At 44.6% G+C, this 16,952-nt stretch overlaps 1 protein-coding gene across 1 annotated transcript in view; it reads right to left on the reverse strand.

The window, feature by feature from the left end:
- The window catches only part of LOC137534540 (zinc finger protein 23-like), a 51,801-nt gene extending 35,787 nt beyond the window's left edge, over positions 1 to 16,014 (reverse strand). The window contains exon 1 of the mRNA XM_068256083.1: positions 15,985 to 16,014. The gene's annotated coding sequence lies outside the window, so the exon portion shown is untranslated. The remainder of the gene's footprint in view (positions 1 to 15,984) is intronic.
- Positions 16,015 to 16,952: the final 938 nt, after the last annotated feature.

A 16,952-nucleotide genomic window follows, 5' to 3' on the forward strand; every position in this document is an offset into this window, starting at 1 on the left:
GCGGAGATCCGTCCTGTCGGATCTTATCAATCGAGCCGCATCAGCGGCTCGATTGATAAGGAGCATCGCGGCCGCATCTACTCGTGTAGATGCGGCTTAAGATACTTTGCTGGTCTTGCATCATATATTGGTTCATTGCCAATATATATGCATACCAGCACGTTTATTATTTTCCTTGTATTCGTGTTACGTTGATACATCAGTGACGCTGATATATACGTACACGAACTGTTTATATCCTGTGTTCAGTTAGTCAGCTTTCCAGCACGTTTTGGTAGTTTGCGCGTATCGTGATCACCCATGCTGAGTTAGTTATCCTGCTCCTGGTTCTGTCTGTGGATTGCGTTCATCTCTGCAAAGAGATAGCGAATCCTTCTGAGTCCTGTTCCCTGTATTGCTCCAGTCCTAGTCAGTGTTCCTGCTTATGTCATATATCGGTTCATTGCCGATATATACATATGTTAGTCAGACGTTACAAATAGTTTCATTGATAGCTGTAATTGTAATACGCTAGGAAAACATACTTATTGTATATTTATCTGTGTTACGTTCATCTATCTTGATCCTGCTATTTCCTGACTATCCTGTCCTGTCTTTGTGAGGCACGCCATCGCTGCAAACGCATTGGCTGCCGCATTCCAGTCTGTCTTGTTGTGGACGCTTGCTGTCACTAAGTAGCGGCTAGCTAGCAAGCGTTCATTCTGTTTACCTGTCCTGATCTCCTCAGTTCTGGTTTATGCGCTCAGCGCTACCTTGCGCTGAGACGTTATCGCGAAAGTATTGTTTGTGGCTGTCGGATCTGCACCACAATCGCCACAATCTCCTTTTGGAGTCAGTCCTCCCCTCCACTATACTAGGGATAGCCTGTTTCCTTGTGCTAGTGTGTGTACCTCCTCCACGTCAGCTCATGTGTTGCATGCTGACTGTGGAGAATACACCACCAAGCCTTACACCTATGGTGCATTTCCCATCCGACGGAAAGAGACTTCACATTCTTCTCACCGCTGCATAACAAGTACTCTAGGATAGACTACTTATTTATCGCTCAAAGAGATTTGTCGTTGGTACTGGAATCTAAGATCGGAAGCAAATCTATCTCAGACCATGCCCCAATCTTCCTCACCATTAAATCTGCACAGAATGTATCTAAATCATGGTGTTGGAGACTCAACCCAAATATTTTAGCAGACAAATCTAGAATACAAGAGATCTCTCTTGCATTGTCTTCCTACATTGATCATAATGACACTCCAGAGGTTTCCAAGCTGACAGTGTGGGAGGCACACAAGACGGTGGTCAGAGGCAGATTCATCCAATTAGGTTCTAAATTGAAAAAAGAACGTAATGAGGGCATTCAAAATCTCTCGGCCGATATTGCCAGACTGGAAAAAATACACAAGCAATCCCTGGCAGCTAATACCCTTGCAGAACTGACTGAATGTCGTGCCAAATTACATAAACTACTGTTCTCTGATGCCAAAAGAAAGATTCTAATGGGGAAACATATTTTTTATGAAACTGGTAAGAAGAGTGGCAAGTACCTGGCCAGGGCCCTACGAAAACAGTCTCTCCAATCTAACATTTCCTGCCTGATAAATCCCAAAACACAAAAGAAACTGGTAAAATCTGAAGAGATAGCGGAAGAATTTAGAGTGTATTACAACTCCCTCTATAACCTGAAGTCAGAATCACCTAATTTGAATCCAGAACTGAGAAAGGCCAAAATTAATGAATTTCTTAAAAAGTATGCCAGGCCTCTCGGGCTTTCTGAGGGGGACAGGGAGGACCTGGAGGCTCCACTGGCAGTAGATGAATTTTTAATTGCAGTAAAATCCCTTAAACCAGGCAAAGCCCCGGGTCCAGATGGACTGACAGCTCAGTATTATAAAACATTTAAACAGATCTTGGGCCCACTTTTTGTGGAGGCTTTCAACGGGATCTCTTCCTCCACTGTCCCCTCTAGACAGTTTCTTGAGGCGCATATCTCAGTCATCCCTAAGTCAGATAAAGAGACCCAATGTTGCTCTAATTATAGACCAATTTCGCTGCTTAACTTAGACGCAATGCTACTTGCTAAAATCCTAGCAAACAGAATATTACCTTTTATACCGAACCACATTGAACTAGATCAGTCAGGCTTTGTCCCAGGCAGAGAAGCTAAAGATAATGTCATGCGTACGATAGGTGTAATGGCATATGCAAGGGCCCATAACATCGATTTGTTCCTTCTCTCCACTGATGCCGAAAAGGCTTTCGACAGGGTGGCATGGGATTATATACATGCCACCCTGTCGAGCCTTGGACTGGGCACTCCCATGTTACAGTGGATTGGGCTCCTTTATACCAACCCCTCGGCCAGGGTTAAGGCTAATGGCGTTTTATCTGAGCCATTGCTTATTTCAAATGGAACAAGGCAGGGGTGTCCCCTGTCCCCCCTCATATATATTCTCACTCTGGAACCATTCCTCAATGCTGTGAGGGCAGACGGGGACATTAGGGGGATACCAGCTGATGACACCATACATGTGGTCTCAGCATTTGCGGACGACCTTCTGTTTTACCTCCAGGACCCACTGGTGTCCCTGCCTGTCCTAATTGGTAAATTCAAGGAATTCGGCATTATCTCAAATCTTAAAATAAATTTTCATAAATCCCAAGCCCTAAACATTTCCCTAGAGAACTCCCTTATCCAACAATGTAAACACTTATTTGCCTTCAAATGGGCCAGAGACTCCCTCAGATATTTAGGGATTAACATTCCAACAAACCTAAATAACCTCTACTCCTTGAACTATGTTACCCTGGGGACCTCCTTGAGAGATGACTTACTGAGATGGGGCCAACAAAAAAGCCTCTCATGGTTTGGCCGTATGGTATCAGTCAAGATGAACTTATTACCACGCTTCTTATATATTAGTCAATGCATTCCCATTTCCTTACCACCTAAATTTATCAAAGACCTTCAAAGCCAAATTACTAAATTCATCTGGGGCCACAAACCCCCGCGTTTAAAAAGATCCATTTTGTCCTTGCAAAAAGAAGAGGGTGGTATGGCCCTTCCAGATCTACACAAGTATCATATCGCTGCCCAAGCCTGTCGTGTGGTCGAATGGGCCAATACTATATCAACTAAAAATTGGGTTAAAATAGAACAGGCCTCGGCCGAATGCAATATTCAAACCCTGGGTTGGTTTACCTGCCCAGCCAAGATTCAATCCCAATGGGGTAACCCCCTCATGACGGCAACCATTAAAACCCTAAGGAAAAACCTCCGATCGTTAAACAAGTCTCATTTCCTAGTAGGCTGGAATCTCTCATAGATAACCCAGAGTTTTGTGTGGCCTCAGACATCCCATTCCTGAGGAACTGGCCGGGTGCTTGCTGCCCTAGAATCCAAGACCTTCTCAGTAGAGGTGCGGTACTTTCATTTCCACAGATGACAGCTTTGAGAAAAGATGTCAAGCTTACACAGTGGCAATACTTTGAGATCAGACACTTCCTCAATGCTAGACGCAAATCCACAGACTGGACTAAAATGCCCACAGACTTTGAGAATCTTATCTCCAATGCAATTAAGCTGAACCACCTGATCTCTATGATTTACAAGATGCTAATAGCTGGCACTGAGGAAGTTAAACTTAAATTTCAAGCTCAGTGGGAAACAGATTTGGGTAATGAGATTGCCAATGATCAATGGACAAAAATCTGTTTGTTAAATCACAAGGGGTCTCTTAATGCTAATACTCAAGAACTAGGGTACAAAATTCTAATACGCTGGTATAAAACTCCATACATCATTCAGAGGGTGTTTCCATCTGCTTCTGTTGGCTGTTGGAGATGTAATTCAGATGTGGGCACTCTCTTTCATATCTTTTGGTCATGCTCTTTAATTGCATCCTATTGGACAGAGATACATAGGCTGATGGAACATATTCTGGGTGAGAGCATTGTTTTCTCTCCAAGCCTCTTTCTGCTTCATGACACATGTGACCCCGTCAAATCATATAAAAAAATCCCTAAAAATCCACCTAATCAATGCTGCAAGGGCCCTTGTCCCATTGAATTGGAAAACAACAACTTCCCCTACAATTGGGTCAAACGGGTTGAGGCAATTGAGACTATGGAGCACATTATACTGTTGGCACAGGATCGTAATGAACAATACACTATTACCTGGTCTCTTTGGAACGAATTCCAGTGCTCTCAAAAATATAAAGATATTATGCAGATTTGAGGCTCAAATATCCAACCTCTTTTTTTCTATTCTTGCCTTTTCTCATTTTCTCCTCTCTATTTATCATTCTCCTCTCTTCCTTCCATCCTGGTGGCCCTGTGGGAGGGTCCCAAACTAAAATTTATATCACTTTTAATATCGCTTTATGGCTTCTGACTTTACAAAACGGCTTTGCAATTAAAGAAGCCTATATGCTTCGTTATAGATATGTTTCTGCTATTTAGGCTTTGTTTTGGTAGTATTTTTCTGCTGCCAAAAGGTCTTGTTCTAGTTATGTATCTCTCATGACTTATCAGTGTTCTTTTGTTTGACTTATGTCTCAAAACAGCAGTGTATGTTCTGTATCTTCATTTGGCAAATAAAAATTCAATTGTGAAAAAAAAGTATAAATTTGTCCCATTAATTGACCTTTCAAAAAAATATATCTACCCAATTCATCACGCTTCTTATCCAGAAAAACAAATGGACAATTCTTCCCCACTGCAATAGGAACCCCCTTAGCCTTTTTAATTGGGGAATAAAAAAAAAAAAAAAAAACCTTTATCAAATATGGACAAGGGCATGCCCGGCACTTTATCCCCACAAAAATTAGTCTCTTGCAAAAAAAGAATCTGAGGCTTGATCCTATGCAATTCCATCCATAATTTACCTCTCTTAATTGATGAACATAGACCCTTTACATTGTAGGACAGAATCAAACAATCATCCATCCAAGGATTTTTATCCATACTACATTATTTTGAGGAAAGAAGGAGAAAAAAGAAAAAACATAGCACAAGAAACAAGAAACACAAACCAACCCCTTCCCCCTCTATACCCAATTATCCTCTTAGGACATCCGTCTCCAGAGAACCCCGTTCTACTATTCTCCAACCCCATAGAGAGCTACCTTAGAAAAGTCTAAGAAGACTAGGCACTCTGGACAATCGCACCAGACTCTGCACATGCCGTCTCCCGACCTCCTCCACACAGACCACCCAGACTTTCCAACAAGGTGTCCCCAGCTCCGGCGGAATCCGCACACTCAAACCCACCGCCGCATAACACGCTGCAGCCTGCCTCCAACTTCCTGGTAAGGGGACGGATCAGAGCGTCCCCCTCCTCACGTCATTTTTTTTATTTTATACACTACTTCTATTATTCTAAATGGCATGTGCTGACGCCTATAGCAAAACATCCCTAATATGGCACTATAGCCTATACTTTAAAATAGTCATACACCTCCAAACTAAACAAGTGATTTGAACTACAGTTCTCCCTATTTTTCTCTTTCTTTGCAGAGGCCTCATTCCTTTACTGAGAGCAGTTGGTCAGCAGTGTCTTATATTACACTGGGGGGAGGGGAAGGGTCCTTGAGCCAACTCTCTCATTCTGCAACTGGTGCAGGGAGAACAACCTAGTTCTCAACACAGCAAAGACTGTTGAACTAGTTGTAGACTTCAGGAGGAACCCTCCCCCCCCCTCTCACCTGTCCTCATTGGAGAAACAGAAGTCTCTACGGTGTCATCGGTTCGGTTCCTCGGTAGGACTCTCACCAATAACCTGAAATGGGGGCAGAACACCACTAAAATTCAAAAGAAATCCCAGCAGAGGTTGTTCTTCCTGCGCCAACTGAAGAGATTTGGCATGCCACGGGAGCTGCTGGCCAGCTTCTATACTGCCACCATAGAATCCATCCTCTCCTCCTCAGTCATTGTTTGGTACGCGGGTGTAACGGCCAGTGATAAACATAAATTGCAGAGAGTCATAGCTGAATCATCGGGTCCCCTCTTCCACCTCTTGATCTGCTCCACTCCGCTAGATTGAGGAAGAGGGCCACCATGATCTCCCGTGACCCCTCTCACCCTGGCAGCCGCTACTTCAAGCTCCTCCCGTTGGGCCGCCGCTTCAGGACTATACCATCCAAAACCACCAGGCGGAAGAACACCTTCTTCCCCCAAGCCGTTCGGTCACTGAACTCTGACCTTTCCCGGTCCGGCTTGCGCTCGTAGTTGCCGGGTCGGTCAGCTGGTCCCCGTCGCTGCCTCCCTCGGTTCTTATCCGGAAACGGGGGCCTTTTACTAGTGTTTACCGGCATCACTATCTGTATATCTGATTACTGCATTTCAAAGTGTATGTGTTGTATGTCTTTACTCTGTCTTTGCCATGTGTACCACAAATAATTCCGATTATGGCTCTTGCTGTTCTTGGCGAAATAAAACTGATTCTGATTCTGATACATGATACACGCAGGGCAACCATTGCTGCCATTTTGCTGCGTACGTTAAAAAAGGGCGTCGGGAAAAAAGGGCGCAGGGTTTTAAACGATAAGCATGAATAACGTTTAAAACAAAATTGTGCTATATTTCGTTTAAAAATAATGTTTTATACATTTATAAGTCATTAAATAATGTGTATGAAATCGGCAATTGTAAAAACACGTTAATCTTCCCTGTTTAAAAAGCGCAATGTATAATAACGTTTTATAAAAGATTAATAAGAATTTTACTAAAACTATACCTAACCCTACTCTCACACAGAACCCTCCCTGAACCTACCCCTAAGCCCTAGACCCCCCTTGGTGGTGCCTAAACCTAAGACCCCCCTGGTGGTGCCTAAACCTAAGACCCCCCTGTGATAAGCATTAATTAATAATGTTTTTAAAAAATATTGTACTATTTTTCGTTTAAAAAAATATTGTACTGTTTTTCCATTAAAAATAATGTTTAAAAAATTATAAATCATTAAATAATGTGTAATCATGAGAAGCAGTTATAAAACATTAAAAGTCTCCGGGCGCCGCTTATAAAACGTTATTTTTCTCCGGCGCCCTTTTTTCCTGTTGGGCGTCCATTAACCACTTTACCCCCACGCGTACGGATTTCTCCGCCCCTTTTTTCCCTCCTAAAAAACCAAGGACGGAGAAATCCGTACCTTCCGCGCTACCGCCGCTGTCCGCGCTACCGCCGCTCGTGTGCGCGCACCCGCCGCTCGTGCACGCCGCCGCCCGCTCGCCCGGAGATCAATGAACGGGAAAATCCATTCCCGTTCGTTGATCTAAGCCCCCGCAATGATCTGCTGCTTCTTTCAGAAACAGCGAGATCATTGTAAGTCTCCCAGCCTCCTACTGCTTCCTGTAAGCGTCCTTCCGGACGCTTACAGGTCGCATGTAAACAAACACTCTGTGGCCATCTTGTGGCCAAATAGTAAACTACACCCTAAAAGCATTTTACATATACAAACATTACATTTACACAATAAATTAACTCATTACCTCCCACACTCCCCAATTTTTATTTTTTTTTGTAATTAAAAAAAAAAAAAATACAATAAAAAAAAAACATAAATAGTTACCTTAGGGACTGAACTTTTTAAATATTTATGTCAAGAGGGTATAACACTGTTACTTTATAAACTGCGGGCTTGTAATTAGGGATGGATGCAAAACTGAAAAAAATGCACCTTTATTTCCAAATAAAATATTGTCGCCAAACATTGTGATAGGGACATAATTTAAATGGTTTTATAACCGGGACAAATGGGTTAATACATTTCATGGGTTTTAATTACAGTAGCATGCTTTATTTAAAAACTATAATGGCCGAAAACTGAAAAATAATAATTTTTTCCCACATTTTTTCCTATTTCCCCATTAAAACACATTTAGAATAAAATAATTCTTGGCATAATGTCCCACCTAAAGAAAGCCTAATTGGTGGCGAAAAAAACAAGATATAGTTCATTTCATTGGGATAAGTAATAATAAAGTTATAGACGAATGAATGGAAGGAGCGCTGAAAGGTGAAAATTGCTCTGGTGGTCAGGGGGTAAAACCCCTCAGTGGTGAAGTGGTTAAACGATATATATTATGGGAGTGAATGGCGGCGCCCTTTTTGTCTACCTGCCTCATGCGCCCAAATTTCCTGTTACCCATTTTGCTGATTGCAGCTGAAAGGCACTCATCATGTTCTCCCTACTCCTTGAAGGACAACTGTAAAGAACTGTAAAGAGAGGGATAAGGAGGCTGCCATATTTATTTCTTTTTAAAGCCATACCAGTTGCCTGGCTATCCTGCTGATCCTATTGTAATACTTTCAGTCATGGCCCCTGAACAATCATGCAGCAGATCAAGTGTTTCTGACATTATTGTCAAATCTGACAAGATTAGCTGCATGCTTGTTTCTGGTGTTATTCAGACACTACTGCAGCCAAATAGATCAGCAGGGCTGCCAGGAAACTGGTATTGTTTAATCTATATATATAAAATCGATGTATGTGTGTATGTATGTGCAGCGATCACTCAAAAACGGCTTGACCGATTTGAACGAAACTTGGTATACAGATCCCTTACTATCTGGGATGATATGTTCTGGGGTTCTCGCGTCCCCCCTGCGCACCTGGGCGGAGCTACAAACAGCAAATCAGATTTCACCCATTCATGTCAATGGAAAAAATGGAAAAGGCTGCCATTCTCACAGTAATCAAGCCAGAGTCCCCACACTTGGCACAGGTGGTCACTTGGTGACCAAGGTTACAAATCCAGGAACAGTGGGCGGAGCATAAAACAGCCAATCACATTTCAGCCATTCATTTTAAATGGGAAAATGTAAACTGCAGCCATTGTTACACTGTTAATTGCAGGGATTTCAAACTTGGTCACTGAGCGAATGAGATTAAGATTCAGGAAAGTGGGTGGAGCCTACAACAGCCGATCAAAATTCACCTATTGATTTTTAAGGGGAATATTTAAACTGCTGCCATTCTTACATTGTTAATGGCAGAGGCTTCAAACTTGCTACTGTCGGTCTTTGGGTGACTGGGGTCCAAATTCACTAAAGGGGCGGGGCCACAAACAGCCAATCAGATTTCCTTGGTGAATAAACTACTTCTATTCACACATTTTTGATGCCAGGAACCTGAAAGCTCACAAACTTGGTCATTGAGTGACTGTGTGTCAAGGTTACAAAAAGTGGGCGGAGCCAAAAACATAAACTGTAGCCATTCTTACACAGTTAATGGCAGGGTTCTCAAACTTTGCACAGTTGGTCACTGAGTGAATGAGATTAAGATTTTGGAAGGTAGGTGGAGACTTCAACAGCCAATAAAAATTCCCCTTTTCGATTTTCAAAGGGAATATTTAAGCTGCTACCATTCTTTTACTGTTAATAGCAGATGCCTCAAACCTGGTACAGTTGGTCACTGGGTGAATCGGGTTCAAATTCAGAAAGGGGGCGGAGCCACAAACAGCCAATCAGATTTGTTTATTTTTCATTGGGAATATACAAAGTATTGATACCAAGGACCCCAAAGCTGATAAACTTGATAATTGAGTGACTGTATGTCAAGGTTAGAAAAAGTATGCGGCGCCAACAACTTAATTTTTTACATGGCAGGGTTCCCAAACTTGACACAATTGGCCACTGGGTGACTGGGATTAATATTCAGAAATGTGGGTGGAGCCTAAAACAGCCAATCAAAATTCACCTTTTGATTTTCAAGGGGAATATTTACATTGCTGCCATTCATACACTCTTAATGGCAGAGGCCTCAAATCTGGTACAGTCAGTCACTGGGAGACTGGGGTTTAAATTCTGAAAAGGGAGCGGGCCAAAAACAGCCAATCAGATTTGTTTAATTTCAATGGTAAAATGCAACTTATTGATGCCAAAGACCCCACAGCTGATAAACTTGGTCATTGAGTGACTGTATGTCAAGGTTAGAAATAGTGGCCAGAGCCAAAAACAACTAACTTTTTACATGGTAAAATATAAATTGCAGCTATTCTTACACTGTTAATGGCAGGGTTCTCAAACTTAACACAGTTGGTCACTGGGGAACTAGGATTAATATTTGGAAAAGTAGGTGGAGCCTACAAGAGCCAATCAAAATTCACCTATTGATTTTCAAGGGAAATATTGAAACTGCTGTCATTCTTACACTGTTAATGGCAGAGGCCTCAAACCTGCTACAGTCATCAAGTGACTGGGGTTGAAATTCACTTAAGGGGTGGAGCCACAAACAGCCGATCAGATTTGCTTTTCTGGATAAACTGCTTCCATTCACAAAATGTTGATGCTAGGAACCCAAAAGCTCACAAACTTGGTCATTGAGTGACTATGTGTCAAGGTTACAAAAAGTGCGTGGAGTCAAAACAAATTGCAGCCCTTCTTCACTGTTAATGGCAGGGTTCTCAAAATTTGCACAGCTGGTTACTGGGTGACTGGGATTCATAATCAGAAAAGTGGGTGGAGCCTAAAAAAAGCCAATAAAAAAATCACCTGTTGATTTTTAAGGGGAATATTAAAATTGCTGCCATTCTTGCATTGTTCATGGCACAAGCCTCAAACCTGGTTTGTCATTGGGGTTCAAATTCAGAAAAGGCGACAGAGCCACAAACAGTTTCATTTCTTGGGAAAATACAAATTATTGATGCCAAGGACCCCAAAACTCACAAACTTGGTCATTGAGTGACTGTGTGTCAAGGTTACAAAAAGTGGGTGGAGCCAAAAACAAATTTCACTGGGAAAATGTAGACTGCAGTCCTTCTTACACTGTTTATGTCAGGGTTCCCAAACTTTGCCCAGATGGTCACTGGGTGACTGAGGGAAGTGGGTGGAGCCTATTATAGCCAATCAAAATTCACCTGTTGATTTTCAAGGGGAATATTTAAATTGCTGCCATTTTTACACTGTTAATAGCAGATGCCACAAACCTGCTACAGTTGGTTATTGAGTGACTGGGGTTCAAATGCTGGAGAGGGACGCAGCCACAAACAGCCAATCTGATTTGTTTAATTTCTATGGGAATATACAAATGATTGATGCTAAAGACCCCAAAGCTCACAAACTTGGTCATTGCATTAGGGTTAGAAAAAGTGGGCGGAACCAACACCAGTCAAATCAGTGGGTGGAGACAAATACAAATTTCACTGGGAAAATGTAAACTGCAGCCATTCTTACACTGTTAATGGCAGGGTTCTTGAACTTTGCACAGTTGGTCACTCAGTGAATTGGATTAATATTCAGAAAAGTGATTGGAGCCTATAAAAGTGAATAAAGCTTCACCTATTGCTTTTCAAGGGAATATTTAATTACTACCATTCTTGCACTGTTAATGGCACAGGCCTCAAACCTGGTACAGTTGGTCATTGGGTGACTGGGGTTCAAATTCAGAAAAGGGTTTGGAGCCACTAACAGCCCATCAAATTTTTTTAATTTCAATGCAAATTATTGATGCCAAAGACCACAAATCTCACAAACTTGGTCATTGAGTAATTGTGCGTTAGGGTTAGAAAAAGTGGGTGGAGCCGACACCAGCCAAATACATACCCGGGCAACCAGCTAGTAGGAAATAAATATGGTGGCCTTCATATCCCTCTTGTTAAAGTTGTCCTTTAAAGGGAAGGTTCAGGGAGGGTGGGTAAAAAATAAAAATCAATTCTCACTTACCTGGGGCTTCCTCCAGCCCGTGGCAGGCAGGAGGTGCCCTCGCCGCCGCTCCGCAGGCTCCCGGTGGTCTCCGGTGGCCGACCCGACCTGGCCAGGCCGGCTGCCAGGTCGGGCTCTTCTGCGCTCCAAGGCCCGGAACTTCTGCGTCCCACGCCGGCGCTCTGACGTCATCGGACGTCCTCCGGGCTCTACTGCGCATGCGCAGTAGTTCTGCGCCTGCGCAGTAGAGCCCGGAGGACGTCCGATGACGTCAGAGCGCCGGCGTGGGACGCAGAAGTTCCGGGCCTTGGAGCGCAGAAGAGCCCGACCTGGCAGCCGGCCTGGCCAGGTCGGGTCGGCCACCGGAGACCACCGGGAGCCTGCGGAGCGGCGGCGAGGGCACCTCCTGCCTGCCACGGGCTGGAGGAAGCCCCAGGTAAGTGGAAATTGATTTTTATTTTTTACCCACCCTCCCTGAACCTTCCCTTTAAAGCAGAGTTCCCCAACCCTGTCCTCAAGGCCCACCAACAGTGCATGTTTTGTTGAAATCCACAGAGGTAGTTAATCATCTCTGCTGAGACACTAATTACCCCACCTGCGCATCTTTGTGGTTTTCTGCAAAACATGTACTGTTGGTGGGCCTTGAGGACAGGGTTGGGGAACTCTGCTTTAAAGGACACGTGAACTGAGAGGGAGATGGAGGCTGCCATATTTTCTTTTCTTTTAACCTATGCCAGTTGCCTGGGAGCCCTGCTGTCTGGATCGCACACCTGAAACAAGCGTGCAGCTTGCAACTAAAGTTTAATTAGATTAAGTCGGATTTCGGTCAGAAATGTCTGATCAGCATGCTTGTTTAGGTCTATGTCCAAAAATATTAGAGGCAGGTGATCAGCAGGACTGCCAAGCAATCTGCATTGTTTATAAGGAAATAAATATGTCAGCCTCCATATCACTCTCAGTTCAGCTGTCAGTTATAGAAAAAGATAAGGCCTGAAATACAAAACAGAGGCCCAGTGCACACCAAAACCCTCTAGCAGATCTGCAAAACGCTAGAGGTTTTTGAAGCAGATTTCAGAGCGATTCTAGGCATGTTTAGAGAGGTTTTCTAAACATGCCTAGCGTTTTTTGGAGAGTTTTTGTGTAGCAGATATCAAATATCATTACAGTAAAGCTGTTACTGAACAGCTATTGTAACAAAAAACGCCTGGAAAACGGCTCTGATGTAGGGTTTTTCAGAGCGGTTTTCCACTTTCCTATACTTTATATTGAGGCAGAAACGCCTCAGAAATCTAAAAAATGCTGCAGGACGCGGGTTTGCGTTTGTGGAAAAAATGAACCGTTCTGGTGTGCACCATCCCATTCACTTTCATTAGCCAAGCGGTTCTCCCCTGCAAGCATTTTAAAAACCGCTTCAGAACCGCTCTGGTGTGCACCAGCCCAGACATAATAAGATAGATATTTTACTCAGTAACCACTTCTTAACCACTTGAGGACTGCAGGGCTAAATCCCCCTAGTGACCAGGCAATTTTTAGCTAAATTGGCCACTGCAGCTTTAAGGCCAAGCTGCAGGGCCGCACAACTCAGCACACAAGTGATCCCCCCCCTTTTCTCCCCACCAACAGAGCTCTCTGTTGGTGGGGTCTGATCGCTCCCCCCATGTTTATTTTTTTTTTTATCAATATTTGTGTTGCTGCTTTTTTTAAAAAAACAAACTGTTGCTTTAAACCCCTTCCCTCCCTCCCTCCCACCCCACAGCCGGCCAATTACGGCGATCGGCTGTCATAGGCTTCTGCCTATGAGAGCCGATCGCTCTCTTGTCCCCCATGGGGACAGCCGTGTCACACGGCTGTCCCCAGTGCAGCGCTGCTGCTCATCGCAGCGCTGCACCTAGTAAATAGACGGCGTGATCGCCGTCTAACAGTCTACCGAGCGGCAATAGCCGCTCGGAGACTGAAGGCGGGGCGGAGCTCCGCTCTCCGAGCATGGGATGCGCGCGCACCATGCGCGTGATCTCATGCAAAACAGAGCCCCAGGACTTTACGCCAATTGGCGTTAGGCGGTCCTGGGGCTGCCGCCGCGGCCACGCCTACTGGCGTGACGCGGGCGGCAGAAGGTTAAACATTTCCCCCACAAAATAATTTTGCAGCATGCTCCCCCCCCCCCCCCCCCCCTTCTAAACACATTATCAATATTTTGTGCATATGCCTGGGCCCCAATGCCACCTAAGGGCTAGTTCACACTGCCTCATTGCAGAATAGCTCTGCATGTCAGCTCACTGCCCATACAGTTCTCTGGGGCTGTTCACAGTATTGTGTTGTAACGGATTGCGTTACTCTAACTCGCTGCATGCAGGCTTTATATTAAAGTCTATGTCCAGTCTCCATTGCAGTTCACAGCCATTGTAATGTGTGTGTATGCAACCTGCACAGTGTGAGTCCAGCCTAAGACATTTAGTAAGAATTTTAATAATATTGTTGCTGCCATTCCTAGAGAGTGCAGCTGGCTGCTGGAAGGCAGAAGAAAAGCTGATGAGCTTCTCTTGTGCTGCACAGTAGTGTTGTCCGGATCATGAACGATTCGGATCTTTGATCCGAATATATTTTGTGAGTCGAATCATCTGAATCATCAAATTGAGTGATTCGGATCGCAAAAGGGGCGGGGCCAAGAGCGACACGCCCCCTCTCAGCGGGCAGCGGGGTCCTGGAAGCAGAGCAGAGATGGATCGCTCTGTTGGAGGGGACTCAGGGGAGCCAGCCTTGCAGGGACAGGTAGAGGGGACATGGGTGCCACTGCCAGAGATGTGTAGAGCACACATACTGGCTATAATGTGCTGCTCATTGCAGGCTGTCTGTTCCGTAGTTGTGCACAGTGATCACATTGGAAGCTTTTGGCTCAGCTCAGCACAGCTCAGTAACTTTGCAGGCACTGTGATTGCAGCGCAGTATGATCCTCCTGCACTCGGCACTAAACAGCTGCACTTATCTTTGGGGAATGCTTTGGGGAATGCTTTGGGGAATGCTTTGGGGAATGCTTTCTTTCACTGTACGACGTTTCCATTCAAGGTATACAAATGAACATGTAGGTGAAATATATGTAAAGCATGATTGCAGCATGTGGGTATTGTGTGCAAACATTTCTGCTCTCTGCTCGTCCCTCCTCCCTTCTCTGTCCACTCCCTGCCCTCTGTCCATCTTCTCCCCTTCTCTGTGTGTCCACCCCCCCTCTCCTTCTCCTGTCCTGCTAGTCATTTCACCCCCCGAATGCTTCCCTTGTAAAATGATCCGAGATTCGGATCAAAGATCCGGATCTTTTCAATGATTCGATTCGAATCATCCGGATCATTGAAAAGATCCGAACTTCCCATCTCTACTGCACAGTAGAGATGGGAAGTTCGGATCTTTTCAATGATCCGGATGATTCGAATCGGATCATTGAAAGAGATCCGGATCTTTGATCCGAATCTCGGATCATTTTACTACCAGAAGCATTCGGGGGTGAAATGAACAGCAGGACAGGTCTGTGGACAGGAGAAGGGGAGGGAGTGGACACACAGAGAAGGGGAGAAGATGGACAGAGGGCAGGGAGTGGACAGAGAAGGGAGGAGGGACGAGCAGAGAGCAGAAATGTTTGCACGTAATACCCACATGCTGAAGTCATATGCTTTACATATATTTCACCTATATGTTCATCTGTACACTTTGAAAGAAAAGGTCGCACAGTGAAAGAAAGCATTCCCAGAAGATAAGTGCAGCTGTTTAGTGCCGAGTGCAGGAGGATTATATTGCCTTTCAATCACACTGTCTGCAAAGTTACTGAGCTGTGCTGAGCCAAAAGCTTCCAATGTGTTCACTGTGCAGCACTACGGAACAGCCAGCCTATAATGGGCAGCACGTTATAGCCAGTGTGTGTGCTCTACACATATCTGGCAGTGGCACCCATGTCCCCTCTCTCTCATCTACCTGTCTCCCTGCAAGGCTGCCTCCCTTCCAACAGAGCGATCCATCTCAGCTCCGCTTCCAAGACCCCGCTGCCCGCTGAGAGGGGGCGTGTCGCTCCTGGCCCTGCCCCTTTTGCGATCCGAATCACTCATTTTGATGATTCGGATGATCGACTCATAAAATAGATTCGGATCAAAGATCCGAATCGTTCATGATCCGGACAACACTACTGCACAGACTGTGGGATAAGTTTAGAATCAGGATGAAACCATTTACTGGCTGACTTCCACTTCCACAGTCAGCCAATAAATGGTATCATCCTGTGAAGCATAACACAGTACAACACATACCAGTGCCAACCCCCTAATAGTGTCCCAGTTAGCTGAGCAGCCTCTGTCTACTCACCAGTGGGCTGTGAGCTGCCTGTCTGCTCTCCTGTCCTCTCCTGCTCTTTTCCTGCAGATAGAATGTAACTTGTATCTGCTCCATCCTGCTGGCACACCGTCACCATCACACTGCGCACTCCTCTCATCTCAGACCTGCACAGCAATATACTGCTCAGAGATGTATAACCTGTGGGGCCAGGCAGAGATCTGCACACACAGCCTGCTCTGTGATAAACCAGAAGAGCCAGTGAGAGCGGCAGGAAGCTTACTACACAGCAGAACTAGTGTGCAAGTACATTGCTGTCCCACTGAGCCCACCTATAGAACTGCAGCCCTGATTTACCCCCAAAGCCATAATGCACAATGAAGGCTAAGAAAAGCCATGTGTCTTGAAAGAAGTAATCAGAGCTATGCTCCTCCCAAATCCACACCCCCAGGTCCTAAAGAATGCCCAGATAAACACACCACAGCCAAGAGCAAAGAGACTATGGCCTCGATTCATAAAAGGCTTTGCGATAACAAAAATCTGGTCAGGAAAATACTGCATTCGGTATTTTAGACTTTTGTGTGCTAATTTAAAAAAACATTTTCACAGCTGCTATAGAAATGCAGGAATTTACCGAACTGTAACATGAGGAATGTAGCTAGCTGAGTTGTTACATTTGGCTGTTCTCTGTGCAGAGACAGCCTTACAATAACAGAGGCATCCGAGCTTCAGTTTAGATGTGCATGTTTAGTTTTACTGGCTCTCCTTGCCCTGAATCTGCGCTGTATCTATCAGTCTTTCTAAACACTCTAATTTCCAAAGCGTAGAAGAACTTCAAGAAACTTTGCACATGTCACGCTTGATGTTCACCTCCAGCAAATATACATCTGAAAAACAGGTACTCAAGAGGTTAAAAACACAGCATAGGGTATTCAGGGAAGCCTTGTTTGTTCTGTTCTCACAGCTGCTGCTGCCACACTGGTGTCTCACTGCTTCTGCTG

Source organism: Hyperolius riggenbachi, chromosome 10, assembly GCF_040937935.1.
Source record: "Hyperolius riggenbachi isolate aHypRig1 chromosome 10, aHypRig1.pri, whole genome shotgun sequence".
NCBI lineage: Eukaryota > Metazoa > Chordata > Amphibia > Anura > Hyperoliidae > Hyperolius > Hyperolius riggenbachi.